The 17487-nt window shown below is 38.4% G+C and overlaps 1 protein-coding gene across 1 annotated transcript in view; it reads left to right on the top strand.

Moving 5' to 3' along the window:
• Positions 1-6880: 6880 nt before the first annotated feature.
• Positions 6881-17487, top strand: part of stag1a (STAG1 cohesin complex component a) — a 40045-nt gene continuing 29438 nt past the window's right edge. The window contains exon 1 of the mRNA XM_003443014.5: positions 6881-7071. The gene's annotated coding sequence lies outside the window, so the exon portion shown is untranslated. The remainder of the gene's footprint in view (positions 7072-17487) is intronic.

Below are 17487 nucleotides of genomic sequence, written 5' to 3'. Positions count from 1 at the left end.
TTCAATTCATTTTATTTCTATTCTATTTATATAACCACAGCAACAGTTGCCTCAAGGCTATTTACATTGTAAGGTGAAGACCCTTCAATAATACAGAGAAATTACCATCAGCTTCACCCATCTTTTTCTGGCTGGATGAGAGTTATTCCCCGGAGCTCCATTAAAGCCTTCACAGACAAGCCTAAACTTTTAGCATATTAATGGATTTTGGAATAATATGTCAACATTCATAGATGGGTGTCTGACCACATTTTTAAGGTCTTGTCACGTGTTTTAAAATTTAAAATAATGATAATGGTAATGAAGAAAAAAAGATAAAGAAGGTCAGGACAGTTTTCCTCCCCGCCTTTTTAATTCAAACGTTGCACAACCTCGCACATTTTTGTCTTTCTGCAATCTGACAGTAATTGCTTTGACATTTTGCTGCAGAAACACTTGTATGCTCTGTTTTCTTTTGAGCTGTATTAACCTTTAGCAAATGTAGCTGATGTTGTATTGGATATTTGTATTGTTTAAGAAAAAAGCCTCCAGCTGCTGTTTCGTTACACGCAAGGAGGATTGAGTTCTCCACTGGGACTCTAGGGTCAATATTAAGATCAAATACACTGTGTACCCTTTCTCCATGTTCACTAATTGACCCAAATGTTTAGATTATGGACATGACTCAGCCGAAAATTGGTCTCTTTTCTACTTGCCTCATTTTGTTCCTTTACTTTGTGATGAGGGCGTGTGTGAAGACTTAAACACTAGTCTGTATGGTGCTATTGGATAGCTGTAAAATCTGATAAACTGTGATGCAGATTATTCCCTACTATTCGCAGTTGCTGTAATTAGTTCTGTATTATAAAGCTGAGATAGAAATTACCTACTATTTGGATGCTTTTCTGCCACTTAGAAAGCAAAAACAATGCCATGAAGCTAAATGCTTCAGAGTTAATGATAGCAGATTCGATGTAGTTTGTTGCCATCAGCAACAGTAACCATATTACACAAATCATTTGATCCACAGTTATTTATATTCATATGATTACTTTTAGTTTTATTTATGCATAAGTGCAGACTCAAGGCCAGTTTTTGTTGCGATTCACTTTCGTGAGTGTGTCGTGTATTTGATTGCACTGAAAGTTAAGGTTCAGTTTCCCAGACGTGGATTTAATGTAAAAACTTTTTTTCACTGGACCTAGTCATTATATTTGTCTTTTAGTTTAGCACTAGGTTTAGCCAATGTCTTGGAAACTGGCTGTAAGAGCTTTGATTTCTTTCTCCTCAAAGAATGTTTTTGTTTTTAATTTAATGCACCCGCCCATGTGAAAAGCCAATTACCAGCGCAATGCTTTGCCATGCAATAATTCATTTTTAAACATCATGTCTAGCTGGAACAAACTGGACCGCACACAAAAATTTAGCTTAGTCTCACTGGCCCTGCTCGCATTAAAAGTCATAAACAGCTCCATGAAAATCTAATCAGTCAGACTGCAAATTTGTTATGTTTATTCATTTAAAAAAACAGAAATTATGCCCAGATAGCTCATTAAAATGAAAATAACAAAGCCAAATTGAGCAGTGGTTCTAAAAGTTAATTTTCTTTTACTGTTTTTTAATTTTTGAAATGTCCCTGTAACTGTTTATATAGTGACCTCTTTCCTACTTTCTTACTTTCCTTCTTTCTTTGACCCTCCCTTTCTTCTCACTCCTCTATGCATCTGGTTTAGGCTGTTTCACTGAGGATGAGGAGGACTATCTAGTGTTTCCATGGTTACAGTGAATAAGAGTGGATCGGACGCAGCTATTTGGGGCACTGTTTGAATCCAAAGGACTGCAGGTTTTGGGAAAATGTTCATGATATCCAGAGTCAAAGACCTGCCCTCCAGGGAGGAGTTGGTGACTTGATGTGATGAGAATATGCTAAGAGAAGAAGAGCCGAGCTGACAGCAGGGAGAGCGTAATGGGTGAGGGGTGAAGGGTAGCTGGGTTTGGTGGGAGCAGTGAAGCAGAGAGAAAAAGGTGGGGATGATAGAAGGATGGAAAGTACAGGAAAGGCATACATATATATGTGTGTGTGTGTGTGTGTGTGTGTGTGTGCACATGTGAGAGGCAGATTCAAGGAGCTCTGCACTGTCTGTCTCTCTTGCTCCATCTCTGGACAAGAAAAAATTAATTATAGAGTACAGGGAAGGAGTGGCAGCAGAGAGGGAAAGCTGACTTTGAGTGCACTAAACTTGGGTTTTGCATTCTGGAAGCAGTCTGACTGCTGCTTCCTTCTACGTATTTTCCTGTGAGAGTGTCTTTTTTCTCAGTCTCCCTTTTGAACACATATTCTCTCCCTCTGCTTCTTTATTAGGCTCATACGAGCTCTCACACACACATTTGCACATTATGCCACGTCTGCCAGTTTCACAGTTTGATTCTCAGTCAGTTATTCCCCTTGGTTATTCCACAGACGTTACAGTTCCACTTTGTAACAGTTTAAGCCACAACTCGCATCCACAGTAAACAAACAAAAAAATACTTCAGCATTAATCCTTCTTCCTCTTTCTCTGTAGACTAGGGCTCTGTTTTCGCCGTGGCTGTTAATCGGCATGTCATTATTCAAAGCTAGGTTTCTTGGATGTTTGACTGCTTCTTATTAAACCCCGGGCTAATAAGTGAAGCACATCACCAGACAGGACACATTCATCAGCAGACCCCCGGTGCAGAGAGGACAAATGGGATAATTAAAAAGAAAAATGGAAAAAAAGGCTTCAACTGAGATTCAGATGGGGATAAGATGCAAGAAACTGGGAGCCTGGGCTGTTGGTGTATGACACACAGGCTGCAGCAAAAAACCTTGGCTGTGTCCACTACCATCTGTGTGTGTGTTCCAGCGAGGGAGGTGGATGTGACGGACGATGACGGCCTGATTCACGAGCGCTGTTGTGATAGACTCAAATGTTTGCTTTTTTTACTCACTGAATATAGCACTCAGCCTCTCATACATTTTGTATGACCACAGTGGCGATAGAAAGAAAAGAGTAGGGAGGGTGGGGATGACATGAACATGATGAGATAAGGGGCAAAGGATGAGAGGCGTTTGGAGAGTCTGGAAATGGATGTCAGAGAGGCAGTGAGTTAAATAAAATAGCCTCAGGAGTGAGAACGCTACAAGCAAGGTCAGAGGAAATTAAAAATAGGACAGGCGTACAGGCAAAGAACAGCCATGTAAAGCTTTTCTGTTAGTCAACAGCCCTAGAGATGAGATGAGAGGGAGCAAAGAGTAAAAAAACGTCCTTCTTGCATAACTCTCAATACGTCAAATGATTATGTCTCGGCCTAAAAAAGATTCACCCTTGAAGCTCTCGGATTTCCAAACAGATAGAGATGCTTGTCACTGCTATTGACTACTGGTGTCATAACCTGAAATTACCTTGACAGTCTAAAAGGGTTTTCTCAACCGATGCTGCACCAGACAGCCTCTGTTTCCATGGTTACAGCCCCAGAAAAAGTTTATAGATTATGACGGATGCTGTTGTCGAGTGTGTTATGAGTGTGCATCCATGTTGTGTGCGCGTATAGATACCAGTTTCTCATCGAATCCCGAACTTTGGGAAATTGGGGCACTAACAAGGATCAGCCATAGACGTCCGCTGGTTATGTAACACAACACTGCACCGTGCATACAAAGGTTTTTCTCAATGACACAGTTTCAGAAGCTTAAATATGGCAAAGATTTGAACTGGATTAACCCTGGCAAACGTCTGCACAATATGTTGAGATTTCTAATGTTGAGGATTTGGGCGGCCCAGAGGAGAAAAAAAAAACTTGAAAAGCCAACGAAAAGAAACGCAATATGGTGCAACACCCTTCTCACACATATTTTATGTGAGTTTTTCTGAAAAAAAGAAGAAGAAAAAAAGAAAACGCTCAATACTCGAGGCGAATCAGCCAGACAGTATCTCATTTGTGGTGTTATAGTGTGTTTATATGTGTGTGCTTGCTACCTGCCCTAAGAGAATGCAGGAAAAAATATAAGTAAGAGTGAATATCAAATAATTATATTTTAAATGTGGAAAACTGTCATTCATCACTATGTTCATTCACATTGAGTGCTGAGAAAAATAAGCATGTCAAAAGGCAATGATGGTCCTGAAACATACATCAGTTGAAATAAATGTATTGATCATATGTAGATTATATGCAAACTTACAATAAACAATAAAGTGAGAACATAAATATGTTTTCTTTGTGGGCATCCACTGAAAATCTGAAAAATCTGACATAATATACTGCTTAGTATCCCAAAAGCAACTGAAGGAAATCTGGATGATGACTGCCCCTGATCTGAGAGCCTGAGCCTTTGTAAGCAAAGAGTCATACACAGCAATAGTGAATATTGTACTTGTGATCTTTGATTGGTGTTTAATGCATGCTTGGGGTTATTAGATATACTTTCTTGCATTTTTTCTCAAAATATGTGCACATAATTCAACATCTATACATTTATGAGTTTTATTTAGAAAAATCTGAAAAGCTATAGTTTTATTATTTGCACTGGCCTTTATCTTTGTACTCATTGTAGCCCAGAGCAGCTTTATGATTGCATTGGCCTTTATCGTTGTACACACTGCACCCATGAAATTCCTCAAATTAAAGAATAATAACAATAATTATGATGGTATGTTTGTGTGGGTGTGCTTGTGTTCTTTATCTGTCTTTAGGGGCAAAGTTTTGGAGTGGAGAGTTTTTGGAAAAATAAACATCTTTTAGCTTCTTCCTCACTTTTCACACTCTTTCAGTTGTTACAATTACAGTAGCTTCTATCCATCCATCGATTGCACAAAAGATGGCATATACCCTGGAGAGGTTGCCAGTCTATCATAAGGCTAACAATAGCTTTATAAAGGCTGGTGTTTGTTTATCCTGATGCACATGAGTGTTCAAAGGTATTCCGTCTCATCTTCCCAACCATACCTAATTTGTGTATTCACTCCTATCATAAAACGTAATGTAAAAACAATCAGTGACAGGTCTGTCGAAAACCATAAAGCCTGTGATGAAAACAGACATAATTCATAAAATAAATACATGAATAAGCAAGACTGAAAAAACAGTGAGCTTGATTTAGAGAGAACAAGGTAGATGCAGTTATTTTGCCTGAAAGCAGTTAAGTGAAAAATTAAAGTCATGCACTTTTGATAAGTAGGAGTCCTTGCCATCAGCATTTTCATTTGGGTCAGCCTATAACTGATTTAGGTTATTTTTTAAATAAATACACAAAAAGAAATGGTATTAAATTTATGTGTGGTTAAAAATGAAAGTGATTTAAATTTGGAAGCCTAGAATGAAAAAAATATATAAATGCATTAAAACATAGAGCGAATATGGGATATAAATGTGTTTTGCACAAATTCTACAGAACGCTCTTTTTTTAGTCTGTTTGTTGAGTTTGGTGAGCCACATACGCAGAGCTTTCTTGCACTACCTGCTGGTCAGGGTTAGATTGTAGGCCTCTGATGATAAGAAGCTCCATAAAAAAAGTGCTGAAGCAATTCTGAAAGAAAGACACCCTTCCCAATGCATCCCAAGTGTTGTTAAGGTCTGAAAGAAAGACTGTGGCCTTTTGGGTTGGTTAAGGTTAGGGAATGTATTATGTCAGTGAATGAGCCACACAATCATGAGTGTGTGTGTATGTGTTTGTATTTGTGTGTCAAATAGCCCTGAGGGGAGGATCTTGCTACAGCTTTTATGGGCAAGATGTGGCGTTGCTATGGCAAACAGTGCATCCGTCAAACGAATAACCAGTTGGTCTGTTTGTGCGTGTGCGCTTGCGTCTATCTGTGCATTTGCAGACGCATCACTGCCCTATCTTAAAAGATGTAATAAAGGTTAAGCAGCCTTTCTTTTTGATTTATGCACTCACTCTCTGACTCTCACACACATACAGTATGCACTGCTGGTGTTTGATATCCACTTAAAGACACTGATGTGGGAATAATATAATTAACTGAAGTAATTTCTTTTTCTGTCTGTGTGTCTCTATCACCCTCCCTTTCTGGCAATATCACGCCATGTTGAGCTGGAGTGAGTAATGTGAGTACATCCAGACTAATTGGGTTTATGCACATCCAATTTCAGCCAAAGGACCTGCTGTAGGAGTTCGGCCATGTGCACATGCTCACTCTTATTTTTGTCCCTCTCCATCTAGTGTGTGAGTCTGAAAAGCATTAAAAAAATCTACAGGCCAAAGGTCATTAATGTAGAAGATTTATGCATGTGTGGCCTTGTCACACCTTGTCAACTTTAGGAACTAAGAGGTATCTTAGTCCCTTATCTATAGAGAATACACCCTGAAGTTTATCAGAAATGCATTGATTAATTAATTTGTCAAATATTTCCTTTTATTCCTTATCTCATGAGATAATACATGAAATTTCTTTTGGACTGCTTGTCAGCCAAAAAAAGTATAGAAAAAAAGCTACTCTGGGCTCTGAAGAAAAATGCCTGTGTCACTCACTTTTACTTAGGTGTACTGAATAACTCATATTTATTAAAAATAATTATAAGGAAGAAAGGAACTACATAAGGATTTTGTGATGTAGCCTATTTAAACACAGAATGGTATAATGTATAGCTGTAATATTCCAGATGACAACCAGTAAGTTCTTGCAGTTTTTGGCCGTTGAAATTTTAAATGGCTTATTATGTGCAATTTTCACCAGACAAGCCCTTCAAAGTAGTAACTCAACTGGGAAACAAGCGGGGAGTCTCACTGCTCCTGTGCGCGTCCCCGTCAGCGATGTGTTGGCGGGGTCTTGGGTCCCTCCCTTCTCTCCGCTCGCCCCCGGAGGCTCGTGTCCGCCGCGGCTCGGTGTGTCCGCCAGGGGGCAGCTGTGTCTCGGTCTGAGCCTGCGCCGCTCCTGCTGCATCACAGAGAGGAAAATACCACCAGATGGCGGTTTAGGATTGCTGCTCTTCTCTCAAGGCGCGGTTCCGCTCGCACGGCCAACTTTCAATATTAAAATACGCACGATATTAAAACGAAAATCGATTTATTAGTTCGGAAGGTGATAATCGATTTGGCGATGGTCGTTAAAGGTGAGTGTCTTGTGTTTTTGTCGTGTTTTGTGCGGTGGGAAGTGAGACGGAACACAGATTAAAGATGGTGGACACAGACAGGGAACACTGGTTGGTTGGGGGATGGGCGCTAGCGGCTAACGGAGGTGAATGTGCTTTCTCTCTCTTCCTCACTTACATTGTAGCCTAGCGGAGCCGTTAGCTTGCGAGCTAGCCCCAAAAATTTTCGGCAAGACAACTTGATGGAAGGGCAAGTGGGTGCCGCAGCACCGGCCTGTTTTGCCACCGATTTCCACCCGGCGGAGGAGTTTGGCTTGTCAACAAATAAAGAGCCATGCGGTGTGACGTGTTTTCATGGTCTTTGCAAGGCAGGATTCAGAGCATCTCCTTCTCTCATTTGCAGAGCCGTATTATGATTGTACAGTATTGCCCTCCTGCCGTGCGCTGCTTTCTTTGCTTTGGTTTGTCACCAGCTCAAACGCTACTTGCCACGTTGTTGTTGACATTGTTGTTATCAACCAATTGGCAGTTTTGCCTTTTGCATACGCACAAGATACACAACGTGAGATATCCCAGTTTCTACTTTTTTCTTTTTCTTTCCCACCCCCTTGTGTCAACATCAGCATGCCTTCAAGTTCCTGGGAGTCGTGGTGACTTTCCAAGCAGCAAAATAAACATGTTGCTTTATTAGTCAGTGACAGCACGTGAATGCTTTTCAGTGCAAACCTGCAGGACGGACTCCTGCATGTTTTACATGATTATTATGGCGCTTCTTCCCCCCCCCCCTCTTTCCTGCCCCCTTCTGTGCGGGAAGCAGGCAACATTGAGCGGGGAAACATGAGTCACATAAAGGGGGGATGGGCTCCACCAGCTACCCCTACAGGTTTAAACAGGCTTCGGTCCTAGCTTCCCTCCAACACTGACCCCTGTGCAGCTCACCCAGTGCAGTGTAGTTAGGAGGTCGGTTATAGTGGGTCAGAGTGCCTGCTGGCAGTTTGCATGAATCTCAGATTGTTGCATAACTGCTTTGTTTACAGTCAGCCATGTGATTTCTCATGCAGGCTGTGTTGGTTTGCTATCTGCAGCCTGCTTGCCTTCCATTATCACTCCGTTTTAATTCCACACTGCAGAAATATACACTACGAGCAAATTAGACATGATGGGACCTGGAAAGGGTTTTAGCTCTTAGGCTCTTGACTCATTTTTCACAATAAACGAATGTTAAAAGTATAACATGGTCTGTTGTCATCTGCAGATGTTAGGCCAGTTTTATTTATTTGTCTAAAATCCAAGCACATTCTGGATAGACATTTTGATAGCAATATACTATATATGTGTATTTCATAAAATTGTCATTCATATTGTGCTGTATAGTTAAAATAATCAGTCGCTAAAATATTTTATAAAATTTTTTTTTTTTTTAGGACTAACCAACAAGTGAGTACCTGGGAGATTGAGTATAACATAGCATTAATGCAAAAATATTTCTGTAAGTGCTTCTTCCATTGATTTGAATCATTGTTAAACCACTATGTTTGGAGATTTAGCCTTCAAGCATTCTTACAAATATTATTAGATTGATATTAAACTAGATTTTTTTTGTGGTGGTGGTGGTGTGTGTTCTTTATCATTTTCATGCTGCCGCCAGACAAGTGGAATAGGGAAACTACCACTTCTGTAAAAATGTGTTTAGGTGATTTATACAAATGTACTACTTGAAATTTTGTGTGGAAATGCAGCTGACGGCTGCATTTATTCAACTCTGTGCTATGACTATGTCTGCCTGACTGAAAATCTGTCCCAGCTCTGTTTGTGAAATCCTGAGTACATTCCCATGAAATGTCCTCACAAATTGCCCCTTGATTACATTATTAGGATGCAGTTTTGTGGTAATGTACATTGGAAGCATTTTTTGTGTGTGAAATGCACGTACCAGGGTTTTTCCTATTTAAGAATGGTCAGGACAGTTTGGGGTTTTTTGTTGTTGTATTTTTGTTTTTTTAATGAATGTGCGATACCTTACCCTAACATAAGTTGAAGAATTTTTCCTGTAATTTCTGGCTATTTAATAAACAAAAATGTCTTATATCATTTAAAAAAAAACGAACTTAAAAATGGTTACACATATTTTTATTACAATCCTAGAGATTTTCCTTCAGAGTGAGGCCCAAACCTGTTTGCCAAAATTAAACACGCATACACACACACATAACCACACACAGTCACACTTCCCTGTAAGGCATCACAGCCAAAACATGTTTCAGTGGTATTTGCACTACAGAGTTTGTTTACTTTTCCAGCAGAAGAACCCATATAGGCTGTTGCCTGTTCCTGTACTATCCTGACACACTAAAACACACTGTAGCTGTAGTAGTAGTACAAGAGTGTTTCTAGAATGTAAAGAATAGAAAAACTGTTCTTATTTGATCCCAAATTACTGGTTAACTTGCATCCACCTTAATGGAATGTGTTTAAATGGTGTAATACTAGACACAGAGGTGCTCTGTGTTTAATAAAAAGTACAATTTTAATGTCCATACAGTTGTCATTTCTATTTGTGGAATTCAGTGAGTGCTAAAATATATATCCTTCCCTTTGGCTTCAGAATACAGCAATTCAAAGCTGACACTGGGTGACATTTCTTGAGCATGTCATTGTTTAAACCTTTAAATAAGAGAAGATTAAGGGAAATGGTGAATAATCCTTCCTCTGTTCCTCGAAATCGCTTGGCTCTTTGCCCTAGCTAGAAAGCCAAATAAAAAGGATGTGGATATTAGTTCTAATTAGTATTATGAACACATAATGCTGTTTGTTGTAATTTTTAAATTATGGCAAATGTGTTGCAGAACGATTTTACGTCTATGCTGATCTTGACGATAAGATACTGTAATAATTCAAGCATATCAGAGTTTTGTTTTAGATCTTGAATCAAATTGTAAAGAGCAGACCTTGATTTATACTATGAGCGCTTGATCATTTCTTAGCCAGAGGCTTTCACCACTCAAGTGCAGCGTGCTTTTTGTTAGAGCCATATTCCTATAATGTTACAGCTCAAGGGATTATTTAATGGCTTTGACATTTGTCAGCGCTTATTAAATGGTGACCTTGATTTAAGATGTTGGAAAAAAACGGCACTATCATTGAAAACCAGCTTTCGGTGGTTTACAAGAGTCAAAAAAAGAAGAAGAAAAACAAGTTGTATTGTCATATGTGCAAACTCTCTCAGAGATTAGCCATGTAACACCTGAGAAGTGAGAACAGCACTGATTTATCATTTCACATTCACAACTATGTTTTACTCAAGATAATAGAAGATCTTTTATAGGTGTATTTGGTTCAAAGTTCTGAATGAATTCATCCTATCAGCAATCGCAGAAGTCTTTGTTTTATTACTTTTATTGCTATGATGATAGTTGACTTATTTACTGTACTAGAATTACACTGTGCACACGTTACACCTTATTTTTTGAAGCATAATTTGTGTCACTGCAGTAGTGTTGTTGTGCACTATAAGCCCTGCAGCTTGCTCCTGTCAATATGAAATAAACCTTTGGAAAGCTTTTGAAATAGTTTTGTCACTGCTGGCTCGTTACAGGCATTCCTTGTGCGGTTTCCTGGATTGTAATTAGCTGTATTGCTGTTGTCAGACCTGTTGACTGTCAAGTAGAATGATGTTCTTTCAAAGCCAAGCTGAATTTGTAGTGTTATGGCACAAGGTTGCAGGCAGTGTGGGCCTTTTCACTGGTTGGCAATACACAATACATATCTGTATTTTCTAAAAAGTAAGTAAATACAAAGATGATAAATTTTCAATTTCTAGTTAAAAGTAACAAATTTGAGATGGAGACATAAAATTTGCTGGCAGTCTGAAAATGTAGTCTCCCTCCATGTTGCACAAGTGTTGTTACCTTTCAATGGAATAGTTTAATCCTGTGTATCCATTACTAAAATCCAGAGTTTTATCTCGGTATCATCCTTCACTCTGACTTGTTTCACATACACAGCTTATTCATGTTAATGTCAGCTGCTGTGCATTTAAGTGAACACACTGCTGCAACCTACTGAACAGAGGACACACATAGGATTACCTGTATTAAAAAAGCAAACACTTATGCTTGCAAAGTGGCACAGGTGACTCCCTTTTAGCTTAGCATGCACCTAACAATATACACTAGATATATTAGTTGGCCCTTTTTAACTCGATGAATAGCTCTAAAAAATGGCAAAATTAACTAAAGGTGGTAAGTTGAAGGGTGGGGTCTATTTGGTTGGAAAAATGCATGCCTGTCAGTTTTCTGTCATGCTGCATGGACTTGTCTATACAGACTACAGTGCACCAACTATGCTTGCACCCATCAGACAGACTTTAAATAAGTATAACAGTAATGACTAGTTGGCTCTGAAGTTTCCAGCTGTTCATATCCACAACAGAGTATAATTGCCACTGTCACAGGCGGTGACAGTAGGCGGGGTCATACAGAGTGCGAAAGGAGAGAGATTTAAAAACTGGCATGGCTTTATAGAAGAACTGCTGTGTGTTTGTGGGCATTTGTAGAGGTGGGAGGTATATGCATTTATTCACAAACTTAGACACATCAATTTTCCTTAAAAGATTTATTATGTAATATAGTTTATAAAGTGCTCGTCTGGAAATACTTAATAACCAAGGTCTCTTAGGGGAGTTTCTAGTCTAACCTGATCCAACCCTACACCAATGTCTTGGCTTAGCATCACTGAGTTCATGGTGGCAACACATGAACTGGCTCTCTGCCTGCTGAGCCCTTAAAATTGAGAACAGGAAAGGGAGTGCTGTCACCAGTTGCAGTTCAAGACTGTGGCGATTGAATCTGTCCAACCAAGGGATGAAAGAGTTTTTGGTAAGGCAGCGGAATGACCCTCAATAACGGCCACAACGCGACCTGCACACCCAGCCAGAGGGGACGTTCAAGACTGGAACGACTGGGTTGGCTGGTTAGCAGCAACTGAACTTTGAGGGAAGAGGGAAGGGATTATGATTAGAAAACAATCCAGAGGGGAATAAAATAATTGTACTTGATTATCTGTTAATATAGAAAGTCTCCCACCCTAGTAAAGTTTATGTGAGCAATAAAATGTCTGTACTGTCCAAGTCTAATTTCAGCATGGCTCTGGACATAAGATAGATAAGTAAACAAAGTGAAATCATGTTAATATTTGGATATACCAACTGGACTTAATATGTCAAATGGTACTGTGGGTTTTGTTTTTTGTTATAAAATTACTTACTGGAGTCTGGAAGTAACAGTGAGGAGTCTAAATAGGCTAGAGCATGATCATAAAGAACAACTGTACATCTTTTATTATGGGTTATGTAATGTAATATACATGGACATGGAACGGCACTGCATCGATTGCCGGTTAGATTACCCATTACACATGCACAAGGAAAAGAAATGCTTTGAAAGGGTCTTGCATTGCATAGTGTTTTCTTCTTGAATGAAATAAAGAATTGAGGTGCTGGCTAGGAGTAAGCTTTATTAACGTAGAAGTGTGTGCTTGGGAATGCTGATGGCATTTTAAATAAAGATATAGAAGGCTATTAGTCGTTTCAGTATTCAGAGAGCTGTAGAGATATCAAAGCCCACACTACAAGTGAGGAAATCAGAAAAAAAAAGTCATAGCACAGAAATATGTATAGTATGTGTTTGCACTATCAGCAAGAAACAAGAACAGAATCTTATGAAGAACTGTTTCTTTTGTTTGTTTGATCCTAGCTCACATTAACCCAAGATGTTACAGTACCAGTCAATGTATATGTATATTAACCCAGTATTTTTCAGTATTATCTATTCCCTGATATAGTGCGTACAAAGGAATACTAGGCTGAGTGTCATTGCTAGACTGTTTGAAAAGGAAAATTGCATGTTTTATAAATAATATAGTAATGCAATCTTGACATAATGATGGGTTTAATGAGATGATGTCAGCTGATGATGTCTTTACCATAAAGCAGCAAAATCTGTATTCAGAGTCTATTTGTTAAAAGCTCCTCGGTTGTCAGGGTGAGCACTAATGAGAGGAGATGTGCTTTGCTCTGTGTATGCGTGAGAGAGAGTGTTTGTGTGTGTTTTTGGAGGGTTGTGATCTCTCACTGGTATTACTATATAGTGGCTCATTGCTTGCTAGGCCGAACAAGCTGATTTTACCTCCTGACATGCAAGTGTGTTTGCTGACACAGCTCAGCTATTTAGCTGGCACTGGCTGTCAAGAGTCAAGAGCACAGAAAATAATATAAACCATTTACTTTGAAGAGTCAAGATCTTAATTTTTCTTTTTTAGGAAGACTGACTTCAGGAAGGAAAAATGTATTCCATCCTGGATCTGAAAGAAGCACAGTTGCGCTTTTGGTTTCATTATGAGTTAAAGCATCATAAGTCGATCCCTGGGTTGCTTTGCAGTGTTCCTACATATATAATGGTGAAATTTTTAGGCTATTTTGACTCCCCTATTATAGTTACCCTGACAGTGTGTTTAAATCAAAGGTTTTTCAGCTGTGTTTTACCGTCATCTATGTCACAGCTTAAGTGATGGAACGACAGGCTGAGTAATAGTTTCCATTTTACTGGCACTACCTGCCTGCGACTTGACGGCTGTTTTTTGAGCTTCAAGTCAGTTTTTCTGATTTTTTTAAATATATATAGCTGTGCAGCTGTTAGCAGCTGTGGCTCTGCTAGTGTTCTAATGGGGCTAAGGCTTCTAGATAGACTCAGTTTTCCACTCTTAGTGAATAGCGGAATGTATTATTTTCTCAAATAGGTTACATTTTAATACTCATCTGTATCTTTTGCTGGTGACTCATACATTTGTATTCTATGACACTTGGTCTATTGGCGATAAAGGTCTTACAGTGTCAGACGTTGGTTGTTCTTTGTATTTCCTGTTTTAATTTGACATTTTAAATCACCTCAGATTTTTCCATTCTGTTTCCTTCCAGACTTTTGTGATTGTTCCCCCCAACCTTATCAATTTAACCCGTGTTCACATAGCTTGTTGCAGTTGTAGCCTTTTTGTTTTTCAGTTTCTGCCCTTCACTCGTAAGTGTATTTTTGCATTAAAGTGTAATTATGCTTGCTACTTCTACTTACCTAAAATTATTATTTTATTTAATTATTTAATCATTTAATAAAATTTAAATTGGTAAATAAAATGTAAAATGTGAATAACTTTTTATTTTTGATGCATAGAAGATTGTAATAGATCACAAAAACCAACTGCATGATTGCTTGCTTCCTTATTTTTCAAAATGTGAGTCAAGCTCTATCAGTAATGTGAAAATCCATAGAAACATGAGACAACAACAGCATAACAATGTGACCCCGAACTTTCCTCTTGCTGGAGGCATAACAGGTGAAACAGTTTTATTTCCATCATTTAAAAAAAAATATCCAGCAACAAAGTGGGGGTGTTTTTGTCACCTTTTGCACATCTGCAGTGATAGTTTGAGATTATTTCTGTGGGGGCTGTTAAATATTAAAAGTTCATAAAAATTAAACAGCTAGATGACATTTTCAAAACACGCCATATTTTGCAGGAGGAGTAAAGAGGAAATCAGTTTAAAACATCATCTAATTTCCCACTCTATCACCTAGAATTACACATTGTTTAAGTAGATGTTTTGGCGTGCGTCATCTGTCTTCTGCTGTTAGGGCAGACGATTTTGTTCCCGTCTGATTGGATTTCTTGTTCTGCTGAAACTGACAGCAGTTCATTTTACATCAGCACTGTAAAGTCGAGCTTTGTGGACTGGAACACCTTATTAAAAACCAAGCCTCTGACAGCCAGCTTAAAGAAATGCCTGCCCACAGCACTTCTTCTCTCTCTCTGAATGCAGCAGAGAGTTCAAGGTGGCATTAAAAAGTAGCACAAGCAGTGATTTCTATATGGTGACTATCTTATGAGTAAATTCCCCAAAAATGATAATAAATAACTAATAATATGTAATAAAGAAAAGTTGTAAACATTTGCGTGACCTACAGATGCGCAAACAAGCATATGTTTGCTGGTCTACTAAAAAAAAGTAGGGCAACACTGTTATGTAATGGGGAAAAACAATATAGAAAACATCACAGTTCATAGTAAATTCTAGGTTAATACATTTGTAACGAGCTGCATATCATTGGAATATATTGTTTAAGAACATTTATTTTATGCTTGCTTTTCTTCAAAAGCAGCAAAGATTATTTTCACACAAGTTGGCGGTAATGAAATTGCTTTATAAGTGACTGGCTAGTGATAATTAGGCTGTAAAAATAAATGATGCATGTAAGAATAATAAATAAATCAACTTTTTAAAAATTAGCTTCTTAAAATTATCTTAAAAAATTATCTTAAAAAACATCAACAGGTTAAGCTATGTTCGTATCCCCCAGGCAGCTGTTTCCACAGCTCAGGGCATAAAAAACAAAAACAAAAAAAGAAGAAAAGCTTGCCGCACCAAATAGTCAGCGTTTCTCAGTTCCCTAATCCCTGTGTGAAATTTTTCTTTCAAAGGAATAGCCAGCAGTATAATAAAGAGAAACTCCTAAACATTGATTGAGAAGTGTGAAATGTATCTGTGGCTCCTCCAGGAGTGTAGTCCATAAAATGAAAAGCGAGGTTATGATGCATTATTGACTCGTTTTGAGGCATTTAGTCTAACCTCTATTTTCAAAGGCAGAGATGATATCTTGCTTCCTTGTTGTCCGGGACATAAGTAAACTCTTGCCTCGGCCCGGGGGGGGTATTTGATTTGTTATTTACATTCAGTGCAGCTCGATCTAAATTTGGCACCAGACCAGACCTGCAAATTCTTAAGGTGTCATTTATACGGGCGAGGTTAACAACCAGCTTCAAGCGAGAGCAAACACCACCTCCTCAGTATCAGCTGCGGAAGTGTTTGTCTCAGCGGTCAGTGCTATTTGTACACAGTCTTACTTGATATTGATTCACTGGGTTGTGCCAAGTCAATTCTCTGACTGTAGAGGGGAAAATTAAATGGTCACTACAAGACAAGAATTGCAGCAACGTGAACTAATAGAGGGAGCTTTCCTGCAGGTTTGGAAGCTAAAACTAGTTCGTTTTAAAACCATGAAAAGTATTTTAGAACTTAATAGTAAAAAAGTTCTGGATTCACGCTTTATCCCCGCTTTAAACCCCACTGAGGCCTATAAAGAATCGAGATGTGACAGAAGATCTACTAATAGACGTTTGTTTGGTTTTGTTCTCCACTCTGCAATCATATAATATTGGATTCCCATCTGCTCTGTGTGCTCTGGATTAGGAGCTGCCCTGCCCATGCTGGCTGATTATTTACAGATATTTACCTGTAAACCTCTTTTTTATTTCCCTGCTGACTGCACATTGTCTTCCCAGTGCTGTCCACATACAAACCAAACCATCCAGTTCAGGCTCAGACAAACTTGTCATGAACTGTTTCCTTAAACTTTTCAAATTTGTACTTGGACATGCTCGGATCACTTTGTATTAGCCAAAGTGCCCAGGTATAGTCAGCGTTTAGCTCAAACTTAATGTCAGTGAGCCAAAAAAACAACAATAAAAAGATTTTTGAGTATAAAATCTAGTTTTTATCTTTGCATTAGAGCATGTAAATACAATGACAGTATATTTCTTAGTCATTCATTTCTTTGTTGGTAACTTGGTGGTGTTTGAATTCTTAATTTATCCTTTTTTAAAAGCCACAAATAAGAAAACTTGGCTGTTTTAAGTTCTGAACAGCAAATCTTCACATTTGAGGAACGTATTTGCCAGCTTTGCTTGTTTAAGCATGTAACATTTCAAAAATATTGCAGAATGTGATTTATCCAGAGGTTAACAACCCTGAGCTCTAGTTCTGATTTACCAGCATGTGTTTTTCAGTACACTTTGATTTTCATCCTGGGCTTCTTGAACAGGATTTACTGAGCGGTCTCCCTTACTTGGCTTTGTGCTCAGAGCCCAATCAGAGCTGCCAACCACTACTAACAGCAATATGTTGAATGGGAAGAGCAGTGTCCTGATGAGAAATGCAGCTTTTCCTGAAGCGAGAATGCAACTAGCAAATGCTTTTAATATATGTTAATACAGTTAATGACACAGTTATTTTATAAATTCATTCACAAATCACTATATCTGCTATATTTGTGGTCATTAGATAAAGAACAGGAAAATATCCTTGTTATATAAAATATTTTTTAAGTTTGAACCAGAGAATCTGAAATTGCTGATGTTCTACATATATATATATATATATATATATATATATATATATACATACATATATATGGAGAGAGAGCCTTTAAAGCTTTTCAGCTCTAAATCCAAGAGCTCTCTGAATGCATTATTATCTATCTAATCGTTTTCAAAACTACTGAAAAAACATCCACTGAAAGCCTGCGCACTGTTTCTTGAAATAGTTTGTCG

This window comes from Oreochromis niloticus, linkage group LG19 (assembly GCF_001858045.2).
Source record: "Oreochromis niloticus isolate F11D_XX linkage group LG19, O_niloticus_UMD_NMBU, whole genome shotgun sequence".
Taxonomy (NCBI): domain Eukaryota; kingdom Metazoa; phylum Chordata; class Actinopteri; order Cichliformes; family Cichlidae; genus Oreochromis; species Oreochromis niloticus.
This window is presented reverse-complemented; position numbering and strand designations above follow the sequence as displayed.